Raw genomic sequence first — 20981 nt, 5'->3', positions numbered from 1 at the left:
TTGACTGGTTTCGTAAGCTACTACATAATAGCTACTATATTAATGGCTACTGTATAAGCTAATTTCTGATTAACATTATAGATAGGAAGTTATTCTACATACAAAAAGAAATAAAAAGTCTTTTCGTGTAAGGCCTCATTTTCACGAAAATAGCGTTTTGACATGTTTGTCAGGAATTATCCCAGTACACGTGTACTCGACAAATTTCCAAACTTATCTTTCTTGAAAGCGAAGTTTCAAATGAAAAAACCATATTCCACATTTTCGACTTACTTTTGCACGAGAGATCATTGCAAATTTTCGGTTCACCGTCTATACACGGTGAATGGGGAAAGGGGAAAGATCGTTTCGTTTGACGTGCGCTCGCACAACTAACGGGGATGATATCGTTGTTGTTGCCACCGGTGCATCCGACGCGCACCTCCTGTGTGCACGTGTAAGCCGGGCGCGAGACGATATAGGCTGTATATATTCGCGCGTTTATCGATACCGCAAGGTTATTGGCCAATAATGCGGCAGAAAACCAACGTGCACCTCTGCGATCACCGGACGGATGCATTCTGCTTGCGCCCAGGTCTTTACACCGGCGACTGCTATTATAGGCGGGATCTATCGACAGATACGCCAGCCGAACGATGCAGCCGAAAGAAAGGGTAGAACGAGGAATGAGGAACCAGGGATGAGAAGATCGGGGGATGGCCACTTACTAAATTGGCGATAGACAAGCACGATCACTCAGCGTCAAATTACCACGGACTCGCGGCGCATGATGGAGCGAACGCTCATAGATGCAGATGGATCCTATTGTTTCTACGGCAAGGTCCTCCACCAGAGAGGGAGATACGCATCCGGACTTTTCCCTCGCTTCGTGTATTATCTCTTCCTCTCTATCTTTTACTCTCTCTCCCTCTCTCTCTTTCTCTCTTTGTCTGTCTGAAAACCCATCACCCATCGTTTTGGATCTTTTCTACGTCGATTTTGTAGCGAAGCTCCTTTTATCTTCTTCTTTCGTTACGCCCCTTTCACGAAATCTCGATGCTCGTCGCATTTAGGTCCTTGTTCGATTTGTCGCACGGTCTTTTCTTCGATTAGGTTTTCCTGATTGTTCTAACCTGGTATCGATCAGGCTTACTTAGTTTGTTGAGGCTTGGTTAATTTATTTGGGTCGTCTCTAATTTTATCGTTATGTTCGCAGGTGCTTTATCGAATTGCGATTTATTGGGAATTTTGGATATTTGAGAGTACAACTTTATCGCTTCCTTCGTTTCAATTACGTGCTGTTAGGTTTTCGAAAATCCACGTTTGCTTTGGATGTCTGGAAGGTTCCAATTTTGCAACGAATAATTAGCTTCGTTATCCCAAATTCATAACAGTAATCAATCCTAGAATTCAATAATTTTTTGAATAGAGTTATCAGTTTCTTTTCAAATAATTTATACGTTATCGCAGGTATCTAACAGAGTTATGTTTTTCACGTAAATTTTCGAATGAAATAGAATACGTCTCCATTTTCATTGGAAAGATATACGAACCAGATCTACTAGTAAATTGAACCTGATACCGTACAATCAATTCAAATGGTTGATGAGTTTATGGGCCAGCTTAGTTGTTGTCAGGTAGCTTTACGCCTGGCCGAAATGCTAGGGTCTACAAGGGGTTGAGTGTCACGCACTAATACCATCCATAGCTTCGGGCGCATCGTCCAATGGAATTGCTTCACGGCGAAGAAAGGGCTCTGGATCGTGAATCTATGTTATTCCTGAATCTTAATGACGTAACTGTGACATGGCACAAGCGTTTCACGATGACTAATTCATCAATGACGAAGCAATTTTCTTTGATTGCTGATGATAATATAAAGATATTGGGATTGTTACACTTGACATGGGTGAAAATTGGTTGAGGTTGAAACAATTTAAGAAAATAGACGGTTCAAACATTTTTAGATTGTACATTTTTATGATAAATATATAATAACTTTATTTTCAAAAACGAAGAATAAAGATGATAAAATTAAATTTTCTTGATGTTAATGAAAGATAATACGTTACGTCAAAATATTGTAACATGAGTATTTTATCACATTGTTAAACATTTTAAGACATCTTCTGGCATACTGTTCATTTTACATTTATAATATTATGATATACATACAATGTTCATTTTACATTCCAAAGTTAATTTTCGCACGCTGGACTGCAATTCTAATTGCAGCGTAGGTTCGACTGCGATAAAGTATTTTACATAAATTAATTCATTAAGAATTAAAACTCGATAGACAATAATTTAGAGATATCAACAAAATTTTCATGACTTAAGAAAGATATATCATTGATAAAGTACTTGCTTCAGTTTCTCTGGCCTTCATTTTCATTGAAAACCGAGACACACAATATGTTCTTATTGTCATAAATCTACTACACTTTACAGACGAACTACGTCTATTTCTATGTTAATACGAAAAAATGTACTTTTGTAACTTTATGATACTATAATCCTTTATGACTATAACGTAATATAGCGTATTAAAAATTTTGCCGCACTTCTTACACGAGATTCCATAAAAGTCAAAGTACAATAAAAGAAATATTTTTACAGAACGATACGATCAACATTCCAAGTAGAAACATATTTTACATTCGATCGGGTCTCGAATTCATCGAGAATGAAACACGTTTCTAAAAACGTCGATCGGTCGTTGTTACTGGAAGCTCGCAGCTGAAAGGCGAGCTATTGTCAAGTGGCGGAAAGCTCGAGCGACAAAATCGAATAATGGAAATTTTATTACTTCACCGTGCCATTCAGCGCGATTCTAACATCGCGAAGATAAATTTGAGGCAGGAATTTTCAACGCTGGGAAGGTTCCGATTTTTCCGTGGAAGTAACTTAAAAGTCGCAATTCCTCAAGTTTCTTGAACTCAGCAGTAACTGGAATTTACTACGAGTCACGGATGACAGGCTAATACCAGTTTTTCGTCCCAGGGAGAAGCGTAATCCCGTCGATGGGCATCGTTGCTAAGAAACTGCACAGCTGGCGCTTCCAGTTTTCAAAATTCCTTCTTTGGATCTCGACAAGTTAAACCTCGAGCCTTCATGTTAATTTGGTCCCTCGAGTTACACTACCGTCCTTAAGTATTTAACCAACTCATATAATTTGATAAGAAGCTTGACATTTTTATTATATCTTCAATGTTACGATCGAAGAATTCTTTAACTCATGTCATAAGAGGCTCATAAAAGTATATAAACATTTACCGTGCAAAATGTATATTTGTGTATTTTGTGTATTATAAATATAAAGCTATGGATATTAGGAAAATTTGAAACCGATCTAAGAATTTGTGTAAATAACAAAATATTTATTACAAAAATATGTGTAATAAAAAATTAATATGCAAGATAAATAGCCATCTTAAACATATAATAAGTGTTAAATATAGTTTCACTGAATATTAACATTTCTTAATATACTGAATACTTGATTACTTAAATACTTTTGTAATCTCTGTGGAATATATACCTACTCGTACTACACATCTTGTAACTACTATATATATTTTCAGATTTGTTTCAAACTTTAGGAATGTAATTATGATAGTCGAGTCTCATAACAGTGCTAATGAAATTCCAAAATGTTTCGTATAACACACATAATATATTCATAAAGTGTGTACAAGTGTTGTAATACTTTCGTGAGTTTGTGCACCTGCATCGTTCGAGTTCTATGTTTATATAGAACAGTTGATAAAATCTATATAATATATGTATATGAACTTCTAAAACGTGGCTGGTAACACGTGTTTCAATCGTTCTAATACCCCAAGATTGAACAAATTTACATTTAAAGTCAGAATCAATTCTCATCCGGTCTCAATTATTGCTCTCCTGTTTTTTACTCGAAATGTTGCAAACATACGTGCTTTTGCGTTATAATCAGCATCGAAACTGTTACCAACACCATTATAAACAAAATTGTCCAAAAAATATACACATTTATTCCATTAAATCTTAAATAACGGAGTAACACCTATTACCACTGCTAAAAGTTTAAACAATTATTTTTGAAAAACTAATGAAAATCTTCAAATTCAGTTGAAGCCATTTGAAAGAGTAATTCTTCCCCTGCAAAATGCTTCTCATTTCATTTCCATCCGACTTCTCGTTCCTGAGATATCATCGTTTAAAGAGAATGGCATTTTTCAATAATTCTCTATCGCTGCCTCTCTCGAACGCTCGGATCTCTCACTTCCACCACGTTACTGACCAATCACAACCTGGTTAATAGCGCGCTGGTCAGTGACAGACAGCGTCTACGTTCTTTACCGTTACTACTACTACGCGTACGCATTTCCTGGAAAAAATATAGGTCATACCGTTCCAGGCTGCCATTCATAATTCTACGGATTGAGATACGTCTATTATACTTTCTAGTCTGCCGCTATATCTTCCGAACCAATTGAGATATCGACTTAAATCAAAATGCGTTATCAAGGAAGCACTTTTGTCTATTTTCCAAATAGTTAATACTTACAAATTTCGTAATTGTTTTATATGTATTGTTTATAAGATGATGTATCATTCGGTGACATATTAACTATTGTTTCCATAAATATTTAAATATATTTTTCAACTTAGATCAAAGAGTTCCATTCGAGGTATTCTATATATAGTGACTCATAAAAATATTCGAACGCTTGCAGACACTTTCCAGGAATGTATTATACGTTTTATACGAAACATTTAGAGATCTCGTCAGCATTGCGATGAGATCTATCATGGTTATATTGGTAAGGTTCGAAACAAATTAGAAAATATACAATTCTTCGCAGATGTAGTTTAAGTAATCTATTAATTCACCAGTGAAAGAATGAAGTCGATATTGTCGGGAACGGATCTCAGCGTTGTTGTACGTTGCTACAAACGATTCATTCCAACGATCGCCTTCGACAATAATTACACGGAGTTGGCTTAAAAAAGTAGTTTAATCGAGCGCACGTGAAACGCTTGTCGTTGAAGTCAATTAGTCAGAAGACTCTGAGAGACTTTTTATTTAAACGGCTTAAGCGTCCTCCACTTTAACGTTGAACGTGACTAGCTAGTCGCTAATTATCTCGTCTTCTAGTCTCCTTCGCGATAACACGCACATTCTACGGGAATAGTTTTTTAAACTCGGCATAAGTATTACGTAACTGAGATAGAGTACAATAGAGCATTGAGTATTGTAACGAAGATGTCGTCATCGAAGTAGCGGACGTTTTAAATATTTGTTAATAGAATGGATGTTAATGCAAAAGTTTTTGGTATATCGTATCGAAAATAATCGAGGAGCTTTCTGGAAAGAGGCAACATAAGACAAAATAGTGAGTTGCATAATTTGGTAATTTTTTAGGTTTTAATAGTTTGTAATATAAAATTTGCAAAATGAATTTTATAAATTTTATATTACTTAAACTATTGGACTAAAAAATATATACTTGCTATAGACTTACACAGCTCATTTTCAGAAAGCTTCCCTGTTTAGTAAGAAAGCTTCCAATGATTCTGCTTAACAAGCTACAAAAGATTATACAATTATAAAGTAGGATTAGGTTGTTCGAAAAGTTTCATTCGTTTTATAAGGAAATAACAGACGCACAATGTTTTTTTGTTTTATATTAGTTTATTGAATTATGCACGAACATAATAATAGAAATATAACGAAACGGATCATACCTAATTCAATAACATAATATAAAACAGAAATTATTGTTCATCTATTATCATCTTATGAAACGAAAGAAACCTTCCGGATAACGTAATATATATAGTTATCATGTTACAATACAATGGGCCTATCTCGACAGAAAGTAAAATCTCTCATAAGATTCCTTTTGCTCGATTAACGAAATAAATATTTTAATTGAACTGTCAGTTTTTCGTTACATCTTTAAAATACGTCTCATCCATAATTTCCCTATATAAACAGCTGTTCCGTATACTTGATACTTGAAAATAGTGAAGTCGTACGTATATACGATGCATGATAACTATTTTAACACATCGATAGCACTGTATGGAAGATAATTAAGATCCTTGTTAGTTAATGTTGTTCTAAAATTACATTACACCCAAAATTCTAAGTATGACTGTCGTTACACGTATAGCACACGTTACGGTAGTTCCCTTGCCGCATACAAATAAGATGGCGATGTTCATGTCGGCATAATCATATAGTTTCCATTACTTTCGTTACGATTTCCTTGCGCACGCTGTTTCGAAACTCTGATGCTTTAGGCGGTCGTTATCCTGTTAAGAACACTCCTGTCCCGATACGTTGGAATTTCTTTGTAAATGGACGCGCATGCCATTCAATGTATCGGAATGCATACTTTCTTTTCTATAAGGTAACATAAAGGTAACATCGTAGTAAGTTATTTGTTCGCAAGTGAAGCTTCAGAAATAATATGAGAACAGTAAGGTATAGTATGATATAGTAAGGTAAACATGGGATCGAAACAGAATATACAAATATAATTAGTGAATCGGAATTATTGTTGTGAAACAAAATTTATGGATTTCAAATGTTTCATCTATTTTTAATAAAGTAATGTATTCGAAAGACATTTTGAAATTTACTTCGAGATATAAATTAAGACGTATCAGATAGATTTCAGTGATATCAAACGTGAATAATCAGACACGACGTAGGTATTCGATTCGATAGGTATTCGATCAATTTATATATCTATAGTTTGATAATCCGCTTAAATAAAAACATTTATTTCAAACATTTCATAGATGCTCATTTTTTGATCATTTTATTTCTGCTCTTTTTCTTTGTAATTTCTAACGTTCTTTCAAAATTGTTCTATAACGTATCAATTCCAGAAATTTTCTCTCTTAAGAATAAAATTTTCCGATCAATTCCTTTTCATTCAATTTCACTAAATTGTGAATTTTTCCATTAATTGAATAGAAATTCCAAGGTTTTCGAACCTGAAAATTGAAAATTGCAACTACTGCTAAACAAATACTAAACTAAACCCGGCAGGAATTAGTTTCTTAATTAATTTATATCAATGTAAAACGTGAAACTTTACTTAAATCTCGAGTGTCTATTTGTCCAGATTGTACACCATTGGAGTGTTGAATAGCTCCCTGTGTGATGGTTAATTTTATTGTCCCCATAATTTCGTGATGCCACACATAACGAGCTATGCGTAGTCGATCAAACTAACCTCGGTGAACCCATCCAGAGTGGAACTTTTGGTGACGGTTTATGCGTTAGTCCGCGTTTTGGGTTTCATTGAAATGTTACCATGCCGGTAATCAAACGTCAAATGGGCCGCTATAATTCGCGCAGAAGCGCATTAATTGCTTCCATAAATCTAGACGTTAATGCACGGCGGCGCGACTAATTGCGCGAAAGACCGTGCCAGTGTTTGAGATCGCGCTGCAGAACACCCCTGTCGAGCAATCTCAAGGAATCTGACGTCCGCTTAGTATTTCACATGAAACACCGTGTTTAATAGTATATAGAATGGATATAAAAGCTATTGGCGCATTTTTGTATTTATTATAGCATTTATATGATAAGTAATTAGGCCCAGGTGTATTACATTTCATATCATCTGTTAGTACTTTCGCATGAACGTAAGAATTTGATATAATGAAAACGAAGTGGAGAATCTGAGGAAAAATGCTTCGTTGAAAAATAAGATATGGATATGAACTAGTTTACACTTTTCCTAGCCATACGCTTATGCGGTATTTCAATTAAAACGAAAATAGAAATTAAGCTGGGCGATATAAACAATAAAAGAATTATCAAACGAGTATGATAACATAACTTAAATTATACTACATACGTATACATATAATGCATACTGATATTACGTAAATTTGGATCTACCGGAAGTTTTCTCTGTATCTCTAGAAACAGCATATACGAGCTGAGAATTATAGTTACTTGATCTGTTCTACACATTGTTAAACATTTGCTATTCATATGTGACATGTAAAGACTTAATCAGACGTGAATTGTAAATGAAGAAAGTTATACTGTATACATATATATATATATTATGAAACCTTATGTTATTTGTATGATATTAACATGTTGCATAAAGAGATGTCTCGTGTTTAGCAAACCTACTACTGGCAATGAGTTGTGGATGACGTTGGAAATGAGGTTGTGTTCATATATCAAATTTATCGCTATCGTTATCGAGGCTAAACGACATAATAGAACTTAAGATTGTACCTGAAATCAAATATCGTTAGAAATAAGCAGAATTTTGATTATGAATAAAAAGATTTGGTTTCGTTAAAAGAATTTGCAAAGAAATTTTCCTGATCAGATAATTTAATTGATTCAAAATTAAGAAATTATGTACGTACGAATATGAAAATGCTTTATAAATTATTCTATTGTTTCTACAATCAACAATTCAATTGGAAATGATTGTAGTATCTTTGATTAATATGATCAAGCACGAAGCGTTAAGAAATACGTACTACAAATTGCTAATTTATAGTATTATCTCCTATTGCGTATTAGCAAAGGAACCACGTGAAACGTTACGTACTGATTTCAGTGAAACATGGAAACTGAATCTGTCGTAAATGAGCACTTCGACACGAAATGCATACTCCTAGATCAATACGTTTGCTTGCTAATGAGAATACTTGATTATACTGTAACGTTAATGTCACACATCTCTAAACCCTGAAAAAAAATGAATTATTGTATATTTGTTTCAATTAAATTTGAAACACCTGGTATCCAGGAATAAATTAATTTACTAGGAGGCTTTTTATTTGTTATTATTAATTACGATTATTTATTACTTAATTAAAATATATCCGCTTTTAACAAAATGGAATTTCATAGTGGTACAATTAAGAAAACATATCTTTTATAACATCGATTTAGTTTCTATAATAATTATTGTAGGGATGATGGAGCAGATGACTATCACGGGAGGTTGAACTATTATTTTATTACTAGATCAAAAGAGACGTTCGCTCACACTCGCTGGTCCGTTCGTTTACACTCGCTGGTCCATTCGATTACACTCATTGCAAGCACACACACATATCCCTTTTGGTCTAAGCCTATGTACTTCACAAGAACTGCACGTGGCCACCAGTTATCGTCATTGCCTGCTGACCTTAAACCTAAACAGACAACTCCCGTCGGTCGATTCTCATCACCGATAACTCTGTTCTCTTAAACTATCTACAATGTACCACTTATCCCAACTTATCCACTAACACTGCATTGTTATACATACATAAAATAAATTTTAAATTCCCTATAATAAACTTTTTTCTATAACGATATAAGGATGTAGACCATTTCGTTAAACTATTATCAACTGCGTAAATTAATAAAATCTTACGTCTAACGTTGCGTCTAATACTATTGATTCCTATCTGATACGTATCTTATACTTTATACATATGTACAGCAAACTCTGTGTATACGTGTGTATATTTATATTTAGTAATAAAAAGGAAAGGAGTATGATTTAAATGATATGTACACTGACAGTTTGCTCCTAGAAAACAAAACCATTTATCAAACTCAAACTCTCGACCAATTATACTCCTTTTACATATTACGTCAAACATTTCTTCATCTCTTGCAAGCAACAATATCGTCGTACAATTTTCTATTAAATCGTTTTAGTAACAGTGTCAGGATGCTTCATATACTGAGAAAATAGCAGCTTATATTACCGTGACCCGAAATGGTGGATTCGTAACTGATCTATCTGTCCCCGGAGGGGTGGCTCGTTCGTTTCTCGTTCATTTCGCCTTTCGCAAGGCTGCAAAACAACTAAAAAACGGTAGAAACAATGAAGAGGGCAAAGAAACAGCGTCTTTATCGCGCAGTATCTACTGCAAACAGACGACGTCTTATTACGAAAAGGTCGAGGAGCTTTGAAGTCGGGCTCGGTGACTGGAACGAGAGTAGAAAATACAGGAGAAACAGCGAAGGAAGGAAAGGAAAGAAACATCCGAAAAAGGGCGAGAACGAAGAAAAAGTGAGAGAAAGAAAGAGAGAGGAGAAGTGGAAGCAACCACGAGGAAGTTCGAAGACGAAGAAAAGCGACGGAGTCTCCGGAGTTTGTTCGCTTTGCAGCATAAAGCGTCACGATGAAACACATCGGAGAGGAGGTGGGAGGAGAGAAAGATAGAATGTCGCTTAAGCGTTGTCGTGACCAATGGCCCGGAATGCCTCTTCCGGTATCGGGGCAAACGGCACGTTACACGCTGATGCCGAGTTACATGTATTCGTAATTTTTCGTCTCTAGCTCAAGGGAAATCACGCTTGTGCTGCCCGGATAACGTGTTTCTTTTCTTCCCCTCGATTGAATAACCGAGTCGCCATTATCGAGGTCTTTCCTCTTCCAAGTTGGTTTCGGTTGGATCAACACCGCCAGACCTGTCACCGTTTCAACCACCACGGTGCATCGTCGCGAGGATGTTTTAAGAATTGATGGATCGGTGGGTTGCATCGACCACACCGTGAACTTCGATGGAACGATGAAATCATCTGAGAGGTCAAAACGACACTACGAATAATTTGATCGGGAAGACTTGTACACTTCTGGTTAGGAACATTGGAACATATAGGGAAATCTAATGAATTTGAAGAAATATTAGAAAGTTTCACAATATAGAGAAAAATTCAAGCAAGTTGTTAAATATAGTACTACAAAAAGAATTTCACAATGTACGGTTTGAAAATAACGCTGAATATGTTTCAGAAGTTCGTGCTACAATTATTCCTTCAATTTTAACAGAAGAGAGATATTTTAATACGTCGTGTTTATGTCAGCTAGAAAATGGTAGACAGTTCTAAAAAATATTTATGATTTATCATATAGAGATTTGTAATATTATTGTAATTGTTTATAGATTGTCATTTTAACCATTTTAGTCGAATGCACATTAATCCAGACTTTTTAATTAACTGGTTCCAAATCTTATAAATTTTTTTTCAGAGGTTTGAGATATTTTTGGAACGCTATTTGCTTTTACGTCACGTTGAGAACTTAATCACATTTGTATTAATAATGGGCTGGTAATGGTAATGATAGAAGCTAGGCGTTCCTCCAGAAGGAAATCCTGCGTGATGAGCACGTGTGATGACATATTGGATAACTTCGCGGATTCTTGATGAGCAGACAGTTGGTGGGTGGATGGCGGATACAGTTTAGGTACATCACACATTTCTGTATGGATGCAATCCATATTTTATGTGAAAAACAGGGCGTACATATGAAACTGAGAATGTCAAAAAAAGGAATTCATTTCGGAAGAAAAATTCATATATGTAGCATAATGAGTCCATACCCAAAGAGATGACGAAACATTCATTTTCCATTCATTGTTGTTTAATTATTGATGTTTTTATTGTAAGTTTGCAGCAATATATATGCATGACGCGTAAATAATGAAAGACTGGTTATTAAACGAAAATGAAACTGCAATAGTATATAATATTTTTCTATCTTTGTGATAATAGAATGAAGCTAGTTTTACTTTTATAATTCCATTGAAGAGATTAACGAATATTAAAGCTTACTTAATGAAACTTAGTGTATCATTTACATAAAAAGTACAAAAGATTTGCTTATATATTATAAAAGATTACATACATTAGATATAAAATCTCATCCTAAAATATCATTTATATAATTCCAATTTATAATATAAATTTCAATATCTTTATATCTTCAGACTTAAGATATTCTATGATATCTTCTTCATATGTCCAATATTTTTATGAAACCATACTGCGTGGGATATTTTTTACACAAAAATTTGCTCTAACTTTCACATATTTTGATATTTGGAAAAAATGTTCTCGTTCCAATGCTGCGTTTCGCAATTAATCGATAAAAAGCGCGGCCTCTCTTCTCTTTTTACTCGTTAAATTACGAACTAAATATGAGACGAGTAACGCGAGCAATCGTACGATGTCGTTGTTGAATATTACTGAAATGCGGCGCGGATGTTTCTTTGAACTCGGGAATTTTTCGCCACGGAAGAGTCATCAGGTCTGAAAATCGGCCATCGTATATATCGTACAAAGACTCGACCTATATTTACCATACAGCCGGGATACTACTCGTGCTCGGACAATTCTGGAACGCGCGTACAGATGCACACGTTTGAAATATCGGCGATTAAACTTTACCAAGCCGATTGCTTCGAACGTTGTGTGCTCTTCTGCTGGCCAACCGCCGAAGACAGAAACTAAAATTGCCGAAATTATGTTCACCAGGTCGTCTTTATATTATTGTGCTACCATCATTCAAATATCTATTTATAAATCCTCATTCCGCGCAGATAAAAATTCACGCTCGCTATCTTTCCTACTGTCCAATACTTATGGTACGTGTTGATTTGTCGCGAAATAACAAAGCGATAATTTTGCTCCTTTGAAATATTTCTACTATTATTATTTGAATTGTGGAAATATTTATTTGAGAAGACTTTAAGAGATTAAGAAAATTATATTATATTACCGTAGTGTGTAAATTAGTAACAAATTTAATTTAATATTAAAATTACTATTTATATTATCTTTGGTTAATAGTTTGATATACGTTTTATTTAGTTGATAATCGACAGTCAATGCACTGTAGAAAAAACGCGTGTGTTCTATCTATTCAAATATTGACCATTACTCTGGTTATATGCTTCTTCGCCTATACAAATATTGTAAGAAACCTCGTATAAAGTTTCATATGCTATTAAGTATATAATGAGAAACATATTGTTTCAAATTACGAATCCGATTACTTTATAAATATTTGAATCCTAGAGTTAATAATGTTTATCATTTATCTCAAACCTTCTTGAATTTCTCATTTATTCACTTTGATTGTAATTAAAAAAGAAATCGTTATTGATAATATTATATTTTTTCATGAATATAAACGAAGTTACACAAATCAATATAATATTTTCTATAACATAAATGAAGTTAATCGCTTTATATCACAAGCGGTAGTCACAAACACTACAAAACATTACATAATAATTTGCCAATAATTATCAAAATTGTCCCTGAATTAAACAAATTACCATCATTCCTTTACAATTCTGCGCAACTTTTCGAATCGCTATTGCTTAATTTATTTCCACGACTGTGTTTCTTGCTTTGCGCAGTAATTTATAGTTTCTCGCATCAATTCCTTTTTGTTTTAGGGTTTCCGGTAGTTCCTTGCCGTGTAAACTCTCCGCGCGATAATGGCCCATAGATTTTCTAGCGAAATTCGGGTCAGGGCTTCTTGTTGGCCACTCCAAGCCTCGAATTCCATAGTCGATAAACCGCTTCCTTGGTTGAGCCTCGAGCATTGTCGAATGCACATTGTCCCGTTGAAAAATTATCTCTTCCTTCGCCGACCCAATAAGTGCCAGCAATTGTATTTCCAACTTTCCATCTTCCACGAATACGCATTACCGTCGTTCCTTTCGCGCGTACCTAATATAATTTATACCATCGTTCAAACATTTTGATCGATTTGAAGCAATAGTGTACGAATTTTATGCAAGTGTTCGAATTAATGACGAATTAGTTATTAGAAGAAGCATTTGCTATATTTTTATAGGAGCTCCCCAGATTCTAATGTTAAACTGCTTATTAAGAAACATAGTAATAATATGTATATTTTATTAATTACTATATATATCTGTTATTTAAATATCACTGGTTGTATTATAATCAGAGCACTTTCGTTTCTATCAGTTTATAACGCATTTATAATACTTTGTTCCATCATATGATCCGAATATTAAAGGATCCGAAAATAAAGAATTTTCCAAGAAACAAAATAGTAAAGTTACAGGAAAAGTATGATAAGCATAATTTTGTTAATTTTCTGATTCTAATATTATTTAAAAGTTAAAACAATGTATCTCAACGTGACGTAGGAAAGCAAACAACCTATCTAGCCTAAACATATAAGTCTTTTAGCAATCTGTGACAAATCCACAAAGTATCATGAAAAAAGTTAACGACATATTTAATACCTACGACATAAATAATTTAAAAAACTGCTATTTTGCGAAAGAATCGAGGGAAATGAATATTTTTGATGCGAACATCTTTTAAAAGAATTCCATGAATTAAAAAAAAACAGTTTTGGTAATATCTGATTAATTGACAATTGATTTAAAAATTCCTATAATATGAAAAATAAAAAATGTGACTTATCATGTGTACTACCAGCTCCATTATTGCATAGCGATCTCAAAAATCAATTTAATCAGCTTGTAACATACCGTTACACGTACATTACGAACGGTAAAATCACTGTAGTTTCATTCATTCATAATTTCATATTTACAATACAACTTCCCGAAAAGAGACAAGTACCAGGATACCTTCAAGCGTTAGCGTGTGCAATTTCGGTATGACTTCTCGCCCCTTCTTTCTCGTCGTGTAATATCGATTCTCAATGAAATCGAAGTGTCTAGATTCCAGAATCCATCGTTGAGAAATGGACGACGGGATTCTCGATGGCCGCGGGCGGTATTCCCGAGCAGCGGCGAATGAAAATTTCTCCTGGATGTACAACGTTTGGCGAAGATGAGCCGCACCGATACGAAAATTAATCGAACACCTGAGAATTGAAAGTAAACCTGGCCCGGTGGGAATAGATATTCTAGATATAGGCGGCTGGGTTGCCTTTAATACACGATGGCGGTGAGAGAACGGTTCTGGGAAGCAATGGCTGCCAGGTTTACGACGACGGAGCGACGATAATGGATGCGATCGTTTGTTCCGCGACGTGACATGTCCGCGTTTTTCTTGTAATTTTATACGTTTAATGACCGCGCGTGACGGGCCCCGAATCTGTTCACCCGGAAAAAAGAATAACCAACGATTGTTTCCCGAGACGGTGATTTATTCATTTTCGAAAAAGAATAATCCTTCTTCTTCCTCCCGCCCCAACCTTCCTTTCGGTATCCTCGAAGCATAGAAGGAAAGGACGCGCATCACGTGAAACAATATTTGATCACGGGGTCTGTACGCGCGCGTTTGCTGTTTTATACCGAATACCGCTTGTGCATCGATCTTCATATTTCTTGAAACATCAAAGAATGTCTTTTATATATTGATGCGGATACTTCACCTATTTGGTTCCTAAGAAATAAATATAAGTTCTTATAATTTGTTTGAAATCGTTCGAGCACTCGTGTGCCAACTCGCGAAACTAACGAAATGGATTGAAATTTAATGCAATTTACTTCCGGCGAAAAACGTTGTTTGTAAGCTCGCCAACTTTGTAAGTTTATAAATTTGTTGATTCTCAGTGAGAGGTATCGCGAAGTAATTTCTTGAGAAATTAATGCTAGCGCACTGCTTCCCGTGATTACGTAATTGGTATTGATCATGAAAAATGACGAATCTTTCGTAATGAGTTGTATAAAAACGCAAGCTGAAGGAATATGATAGGAATAGAGAGTACGGGAAGTTTTATAAGTTCGATCATTTTATCTAGACACTGTCTAGTATTGTAGATAATAAGATACTTTGCAAGAATCTGACTTGGTTCTAGTGACTACTCTATTGTGCCCATCGTTCTTCGTACAACATGGGAAGCTCAGAGGAAACTATGTAATTTCGTAGTAATGTAAGTTACATGTTACATCTCTGTGGTTTATGGTATTACTACAAGTACTATTTTATGGTATATGCTGCGACACTGTTTCAAAATGAACGTATGATTCTATGACTCGAACGAACAACGATAAAGAATGACTCTCGTGAGACGTAACATAACTACAAAAGAAAATTGATGGCTTGATGAACGAATAATTTTCAACGCAATTTTGAGGATATAAAGATATGATTTTGATAATCAATGAAATATCAAAACCATCATAATATTACAACAATATGAGAATACAACAAAATACAAACAAAGGAGATATCGCTTCCAGAAAGATCGATCAAAGAATATTATTTTCGCTGACTATTTGATCAATAGTGGAAGTCAGTGACAGTAGACAGAAATCCTGTCGATCAAGCAGAGGATAATATTATTTCCCATAACTATTTGATTGAAAGTAGAAGCCAGTGACAGCAGATAGAAAACCTAACTTGAAGTACGCGTCTGTCAAGGTACAAAGATCGCTGGAAACTCTCGAAGAACGTCGATATAACCTGGCGATGGAGCATTGTGTGTAGTTTTTATTTGCCAAGCAGAGTCTTCAGCGAGATTCCTTAGACTGCATATTATTTATTATAACTGGTTCGTGCCATAACCGTCTTGGCTGCGTTATAAACGGCGCTATATAGCGGTGGAAGCTCCATGACGTATCGGGAGACATATTTACCGAGGTAAATCCCATTCGGACTATTTACTCGGCAACTCCTAGAGTAGAAGCCTGGCACCACGTGTACATAAAGTCAGCCTTACAAATGTTTAAACACGGTACGCGTGAGAGAGCCTGTTACCGTGAAATATTATATTTCTATTATGGTGGGAGTGTCGTTCGATATCCTCTAACGTAGTTGCAGCGTCACGATGAAATGTAGCACGCGAACCATGCGATTTCAAACGCCCGACGCGCGATATTCAATGGACCTCTTTCTGACAGAGAAAATTGTATCCACCCGGAGACGAGATCACTTTGAAAGTTAGTCAGATTTTACAAGGCGGATGGAAATTTTTCAGTGAAACCATGAAAGTAGGTTTCGTGACTGCAGTGGAAGAAATACTTTTGTACATTCTCTAGGATATTATAGCCGCAGTTTAGGGCTTTATATATTTCCTACGTTTTTAAGGACAAAGAGATGTATTACTTAAATTCATTGCCAAAATTGGGGACTGATTTTTGTGGGGAAATTTCGTTTGAAATATTAACAAAGCTTGACAAATTTTAACAAAGGTTTGTAGAATCACGTTATGTTATATATATGTATATACGTTGTACTTGTGTCTGTTACGTTGTATCATGATCTTATTAGTAGTTTTATATTTCTTACCGCACTTGAAATTTCGAAATGAAGTTATTTAATATTGGGTAACTGAAATTGTTTTTTACACTCGGTGTAATACTGTACTTTAATTAGCTGTTCATTAAGGATTCACATTTATTCAGGGCATTAAAAGGTTGAATGCATCGTTAAAAATGAACATAAATTGCAATCACTTTTGCAATATTATTTTTCCTCCTTGCAGCATAAAAAAATGTCATAACGTTTTATAAGCTATTTTTTTATGTGAAAAGTTGAAGGGAAGGATCAAGAAATTTTAATTACTTGTCAAATAAATCTACTTTTCTTCATTTGCGTGCAACACATCAAATGTTAATTATTCCAAATATTGTATCATACATTGCCATAAAAAATTTATGATCATTTTTTAAATCCTACCTATATTAAATTACCTGTTAATTTTTGTATTAATTCGAAATTAATATCACAAATAATAATAATAACAATCTTACAGTTTTACATTGATAAAAGCTGTTTATGAAAGACATTTCTGAAACAGCAGAAATCTAATGGAATAAGTAGTGGTTTCAAGCGTTTTTCTGACAAGGAACATCCTTAACCACTTAACATATATGCCCGTAATGTACGGACGTGTATACAAGCAAAGTTCACTTTCACTGTAGCTAATTATTTTATCTATTGACCTTTATGAATCCAGGCTACATTTTATAAATTAGCATACTTAGATATCTGACAAAAATATATTGTACACCCACTTGCACTATTGGTTGTCTTTTATTGTAAAGCATGTAATAATTTCCATTAATACATTATATTTGTAAAACCGTATAATTATAGTCAATTTATAATTAATTAATTATATCAATGATACTCATCTGAATAATATTGTCATACTCTAAAAATATATATAATCATTTCTATTAACAAATGGAAGAGAAATTTATATCTTAGTAAGTTAATAAAAATCGTAACATTTCTCACTGATTAACCTTCGAATCTTGGGGAATATATCTCGATAAACGATTTCTGTCAACGAAGTACGCGTACGGATGTATTTCCAACTATCGACAAAACGTCCGTCGGATGTCAGAATCATTCATAAGCGTTACGAATTGTCCGACGGAGGAAGAAATGTGACGTAGCGAAGAGTGGGTTCGTTTTCGACTTTCAGCAGAGAGGGAACGATTCCTCTCCATCTGGCTCCGATATTCCGACATACTTCTCCTTCGCGGCTGAAATATATATCTTCCAACGGGTAAGCTTTGCAATCACGCGGGAGGTAGTATCTTGATTCGAATAAATCTCCTGTAACTCGAGGATTCTGCGAGAACGCGGGAAGAGGTCTTTTCGTGACAAGTACACACGTAATGGGAAAAGCTTTACGGCGGGTCTAGATACGCAGTATATCCCAACGCCGCCCATGAATTCAAAACAAGTCCCGATCTCAGCTACGGATAACGTAATTATACGCGTACCTACATATACGGCTATTCGCTTTATAACTTTACGATCTAAAGCGTACAGCGTCTAGGGAACTAGGCCTCGTTGCGCGTCTTTTCCATTCGCTGTAACTCGATGGCGTTGTGATAAGATTTATTGGGTTAGCTACTAAATTCGTTCGTGTTTCTTTAAGAGAATTTGCCAGGAGTAAGTAGTTTTAGATGAAATCTGTCCTATTTATTAGATGTAATAATCACGTCTACATTAGCATATATATAATTAAAATATTGCAAGTGATAAAACTTATTGGGTTAGCTAATGAATTCGTGGTTTTTTTTTTTGATAAGTTGCTAGGTATAATTAGTTTTTTTTATCAGATCTGACAAATTTATTATATGTGACGATTATATCTACATTGGTATAGTTATAATTAAAGTTACAGCTGTATTAGCTAATGTGTAATTACATTTATATGCAGTTGCAAAAAAAGAGTTCGAGATTTGTGATGAAATATTTTAATAAATTATAAAATCTGAAAAATCTTTTCTGTAACCTCCTTTAAGTATAATTGGTATCTGATATACTTATAGACATAATTACAGATATATTAGTAGAGATATAATCGTTAAATTTAACACTAGCTAATCAATATGTAGCGACTTATGAAAATATTTGAACAGTTATTATAAGAAATTTTTATGCAGGCTTTTTATCGAGGCTTATTGTATTATAAATAACATGATTCTAATATATGTTAAATAAGTAAAGGATAATTTTGTTTGCAAAAAATGAACGTAACGAAACATAAATAAAAATTAAAGTCCAGCAGCTTACGACAACTGTTGTAGAAAATTATTTAGTATGATAAAACGTATAAAATACAAAAAATATAATTTTTTTGCGTCTACATTCATTTTTACAAAATGTTGCGGAAAATACACGGGCCACGCGTGCTTTTGTTAGAATTCACTATAATGGCTGTCACTACAAATCTTGACAGTGTTTGCACATGCAAAGGGAAAACAGGTCGGCTGATCGGATTACGAGACCACGATTCGAACTTGGATCTCTCGCTTGTTAAACGATTGTTTTAACTATTTCAGCTATCCAATCAGTGGCAGCCTTTCTTTTTTATCATATTACTCTAAATGGCTATAGTGAAATACAATTTTAAAGAATCAAGTTACGTAGTCATATGAAAATTAGTATTTACATATTGGTATTTCGTATTGGTATTTACGTATTGGTATTGGTATTAATCGATTGGAAATACTAATCGATGCAAAATTTAAAATACTTATGAGCCCTGCTGATTAGCATGTAAATGCTATAATAAATATGATGTGCAAATATTTTTTGTAGCTACTGTACTTATTACTCTTAATTGACACGAATATAAGGAAATATAAGAACTCCTTCGCAGTTTGAAAATCCTTTCAAACGTATTTCATCTTTCGCTAAGAGACTTCTCTAGAATCAGTGTATATGAATTAAGCGTAATCTGCCGAAGCGACTAGCTGCTACTCTTCGAATCGTACATATGGATTGCAGATAACCACAAGTTAAATCCCTCCGATTGACGAAATCTCTATCCTTCGAGTCTTTGAACTTCGAAACCGGGAACATTCGATATTGGTTTTGACGTCGATAACTTTGTCATCGAATAAGTAATCAACGTGACCCAGATAATACGACTCCATTGTGAATACGCTGTAACTTCTTCGCTTAATCGCGAGCAAATCACTCTTCAAACTGCCACTAACGAACTGCACGATTGTACAATTTTATTATTTTTTTGATATACTTTTGATTTGTCCGTTTAAATATATCTTATCGTGTAACATTATGTTTAATCACAACAACGAACTTTCATATTGGCGCATCAAACTGCAGTTTTCGTTCAAGCTGAATTTACTGTTTTTACGGTTATTAATTGTGTTTTGAATATGCAAAACGCAAACAATTATGTGAATGGTTATCATGAACGTGGCTATTATCGAATTGAGGAAAATCGTTTCATTTATAGATTTTATTTATAGCTTGAATATAATGCATATAATGTTATGCAATTTGTATGGGAAATAAATCAGAAATGTTGGCAAAATATGCTTCCCAGTTAATTGATCTTCAAGCATAAATATGTTTCAGTATATAAATAGAATTACTAGTGTATTTATATTAAGCATAAATACGATACATCTTAAATAACCCTTTTAGAACCGATCTTTTTTAACCCTTTAAAAATATTTTTCTCTTTACCGATTGTTACGAAATGTTTTTTATTATAGAAATAATTGATAGATTTACGAAATTTCATAAACATTCAAGAAGGGAATTATTTCTTTAATGCCCGGTAGGGTGCAACAATATCGATTAAAAGAAGAATTTTGATAACACAGAATTGATTGTTAAATATTACAATTGTCTATCATTAAATATCATGTTTTTATCTGTGACCCTTATACTAGAACTCTTATACATCAACAAAAATCATGAAATAAAACTTTCGATGTAACTATCTCTATTTCTACGCTTCATAATCGAAATCTACTTCCTCTTGGCTGATACG

At 34.3% G+C, this 20981-nt stretch overlaps 1 protein-coding gene and 1 long non-coding RNA gene across 3 annotated transcripts in view; one reads left to right on the top strand and one right to left on the bottom strand.

The window, feature by feature from the left end:
• Positions 1-20981, bottom strand: part of LOC126920766 (uncharacterized) — a 123665-nt gene that overhangs the window by 25770 nt on the left and 76914 nt on the right. The window contains exon 4 of one of the 2 annotated variants that reach the window (XR_007712086.1): positions 6290-6376. The exons of the other annotated variant lie outside the window; for it this stretch is intronic. This is a non-coding gene — a long non-coding RNA (uncharacterized LOC126920766). Of the gene's footprint in view, positions 1-6289; positions 6377-20981 lie in introns of those variants that run through there. 2 annotated transcript variants of the gene reach the window in all.
• Positions 1-20981, top strand: part of LOC126920759 (uncharacterized) — a 212134-nt gene that overhangs the window by 147817 nt on the left and 43336 nt on the right. The gene's annotated exons all lie outside the window — the stretch shown is intronic.

The sequence above is a fragment of the Bombus affinis genome, chromosome 9, assembly GCF_024516045.1.
Source record: "Bombus affinis isolate iyBomAffi1 chromosome 9, iyBomAffi1.2, whole genome shotgun sequence".
Taxonomy (NCBI): Eukaryota; Metazoa; Arthropoda; class Insecta; order Hymenoptera; family Apidae; genus Bombus; species Bombus affinis.
The sequence above is the reverse complement of the archived record's forward strand: the minus strand, read 5'-3'. Positions and strand labels throughout refer to the sequence as shown.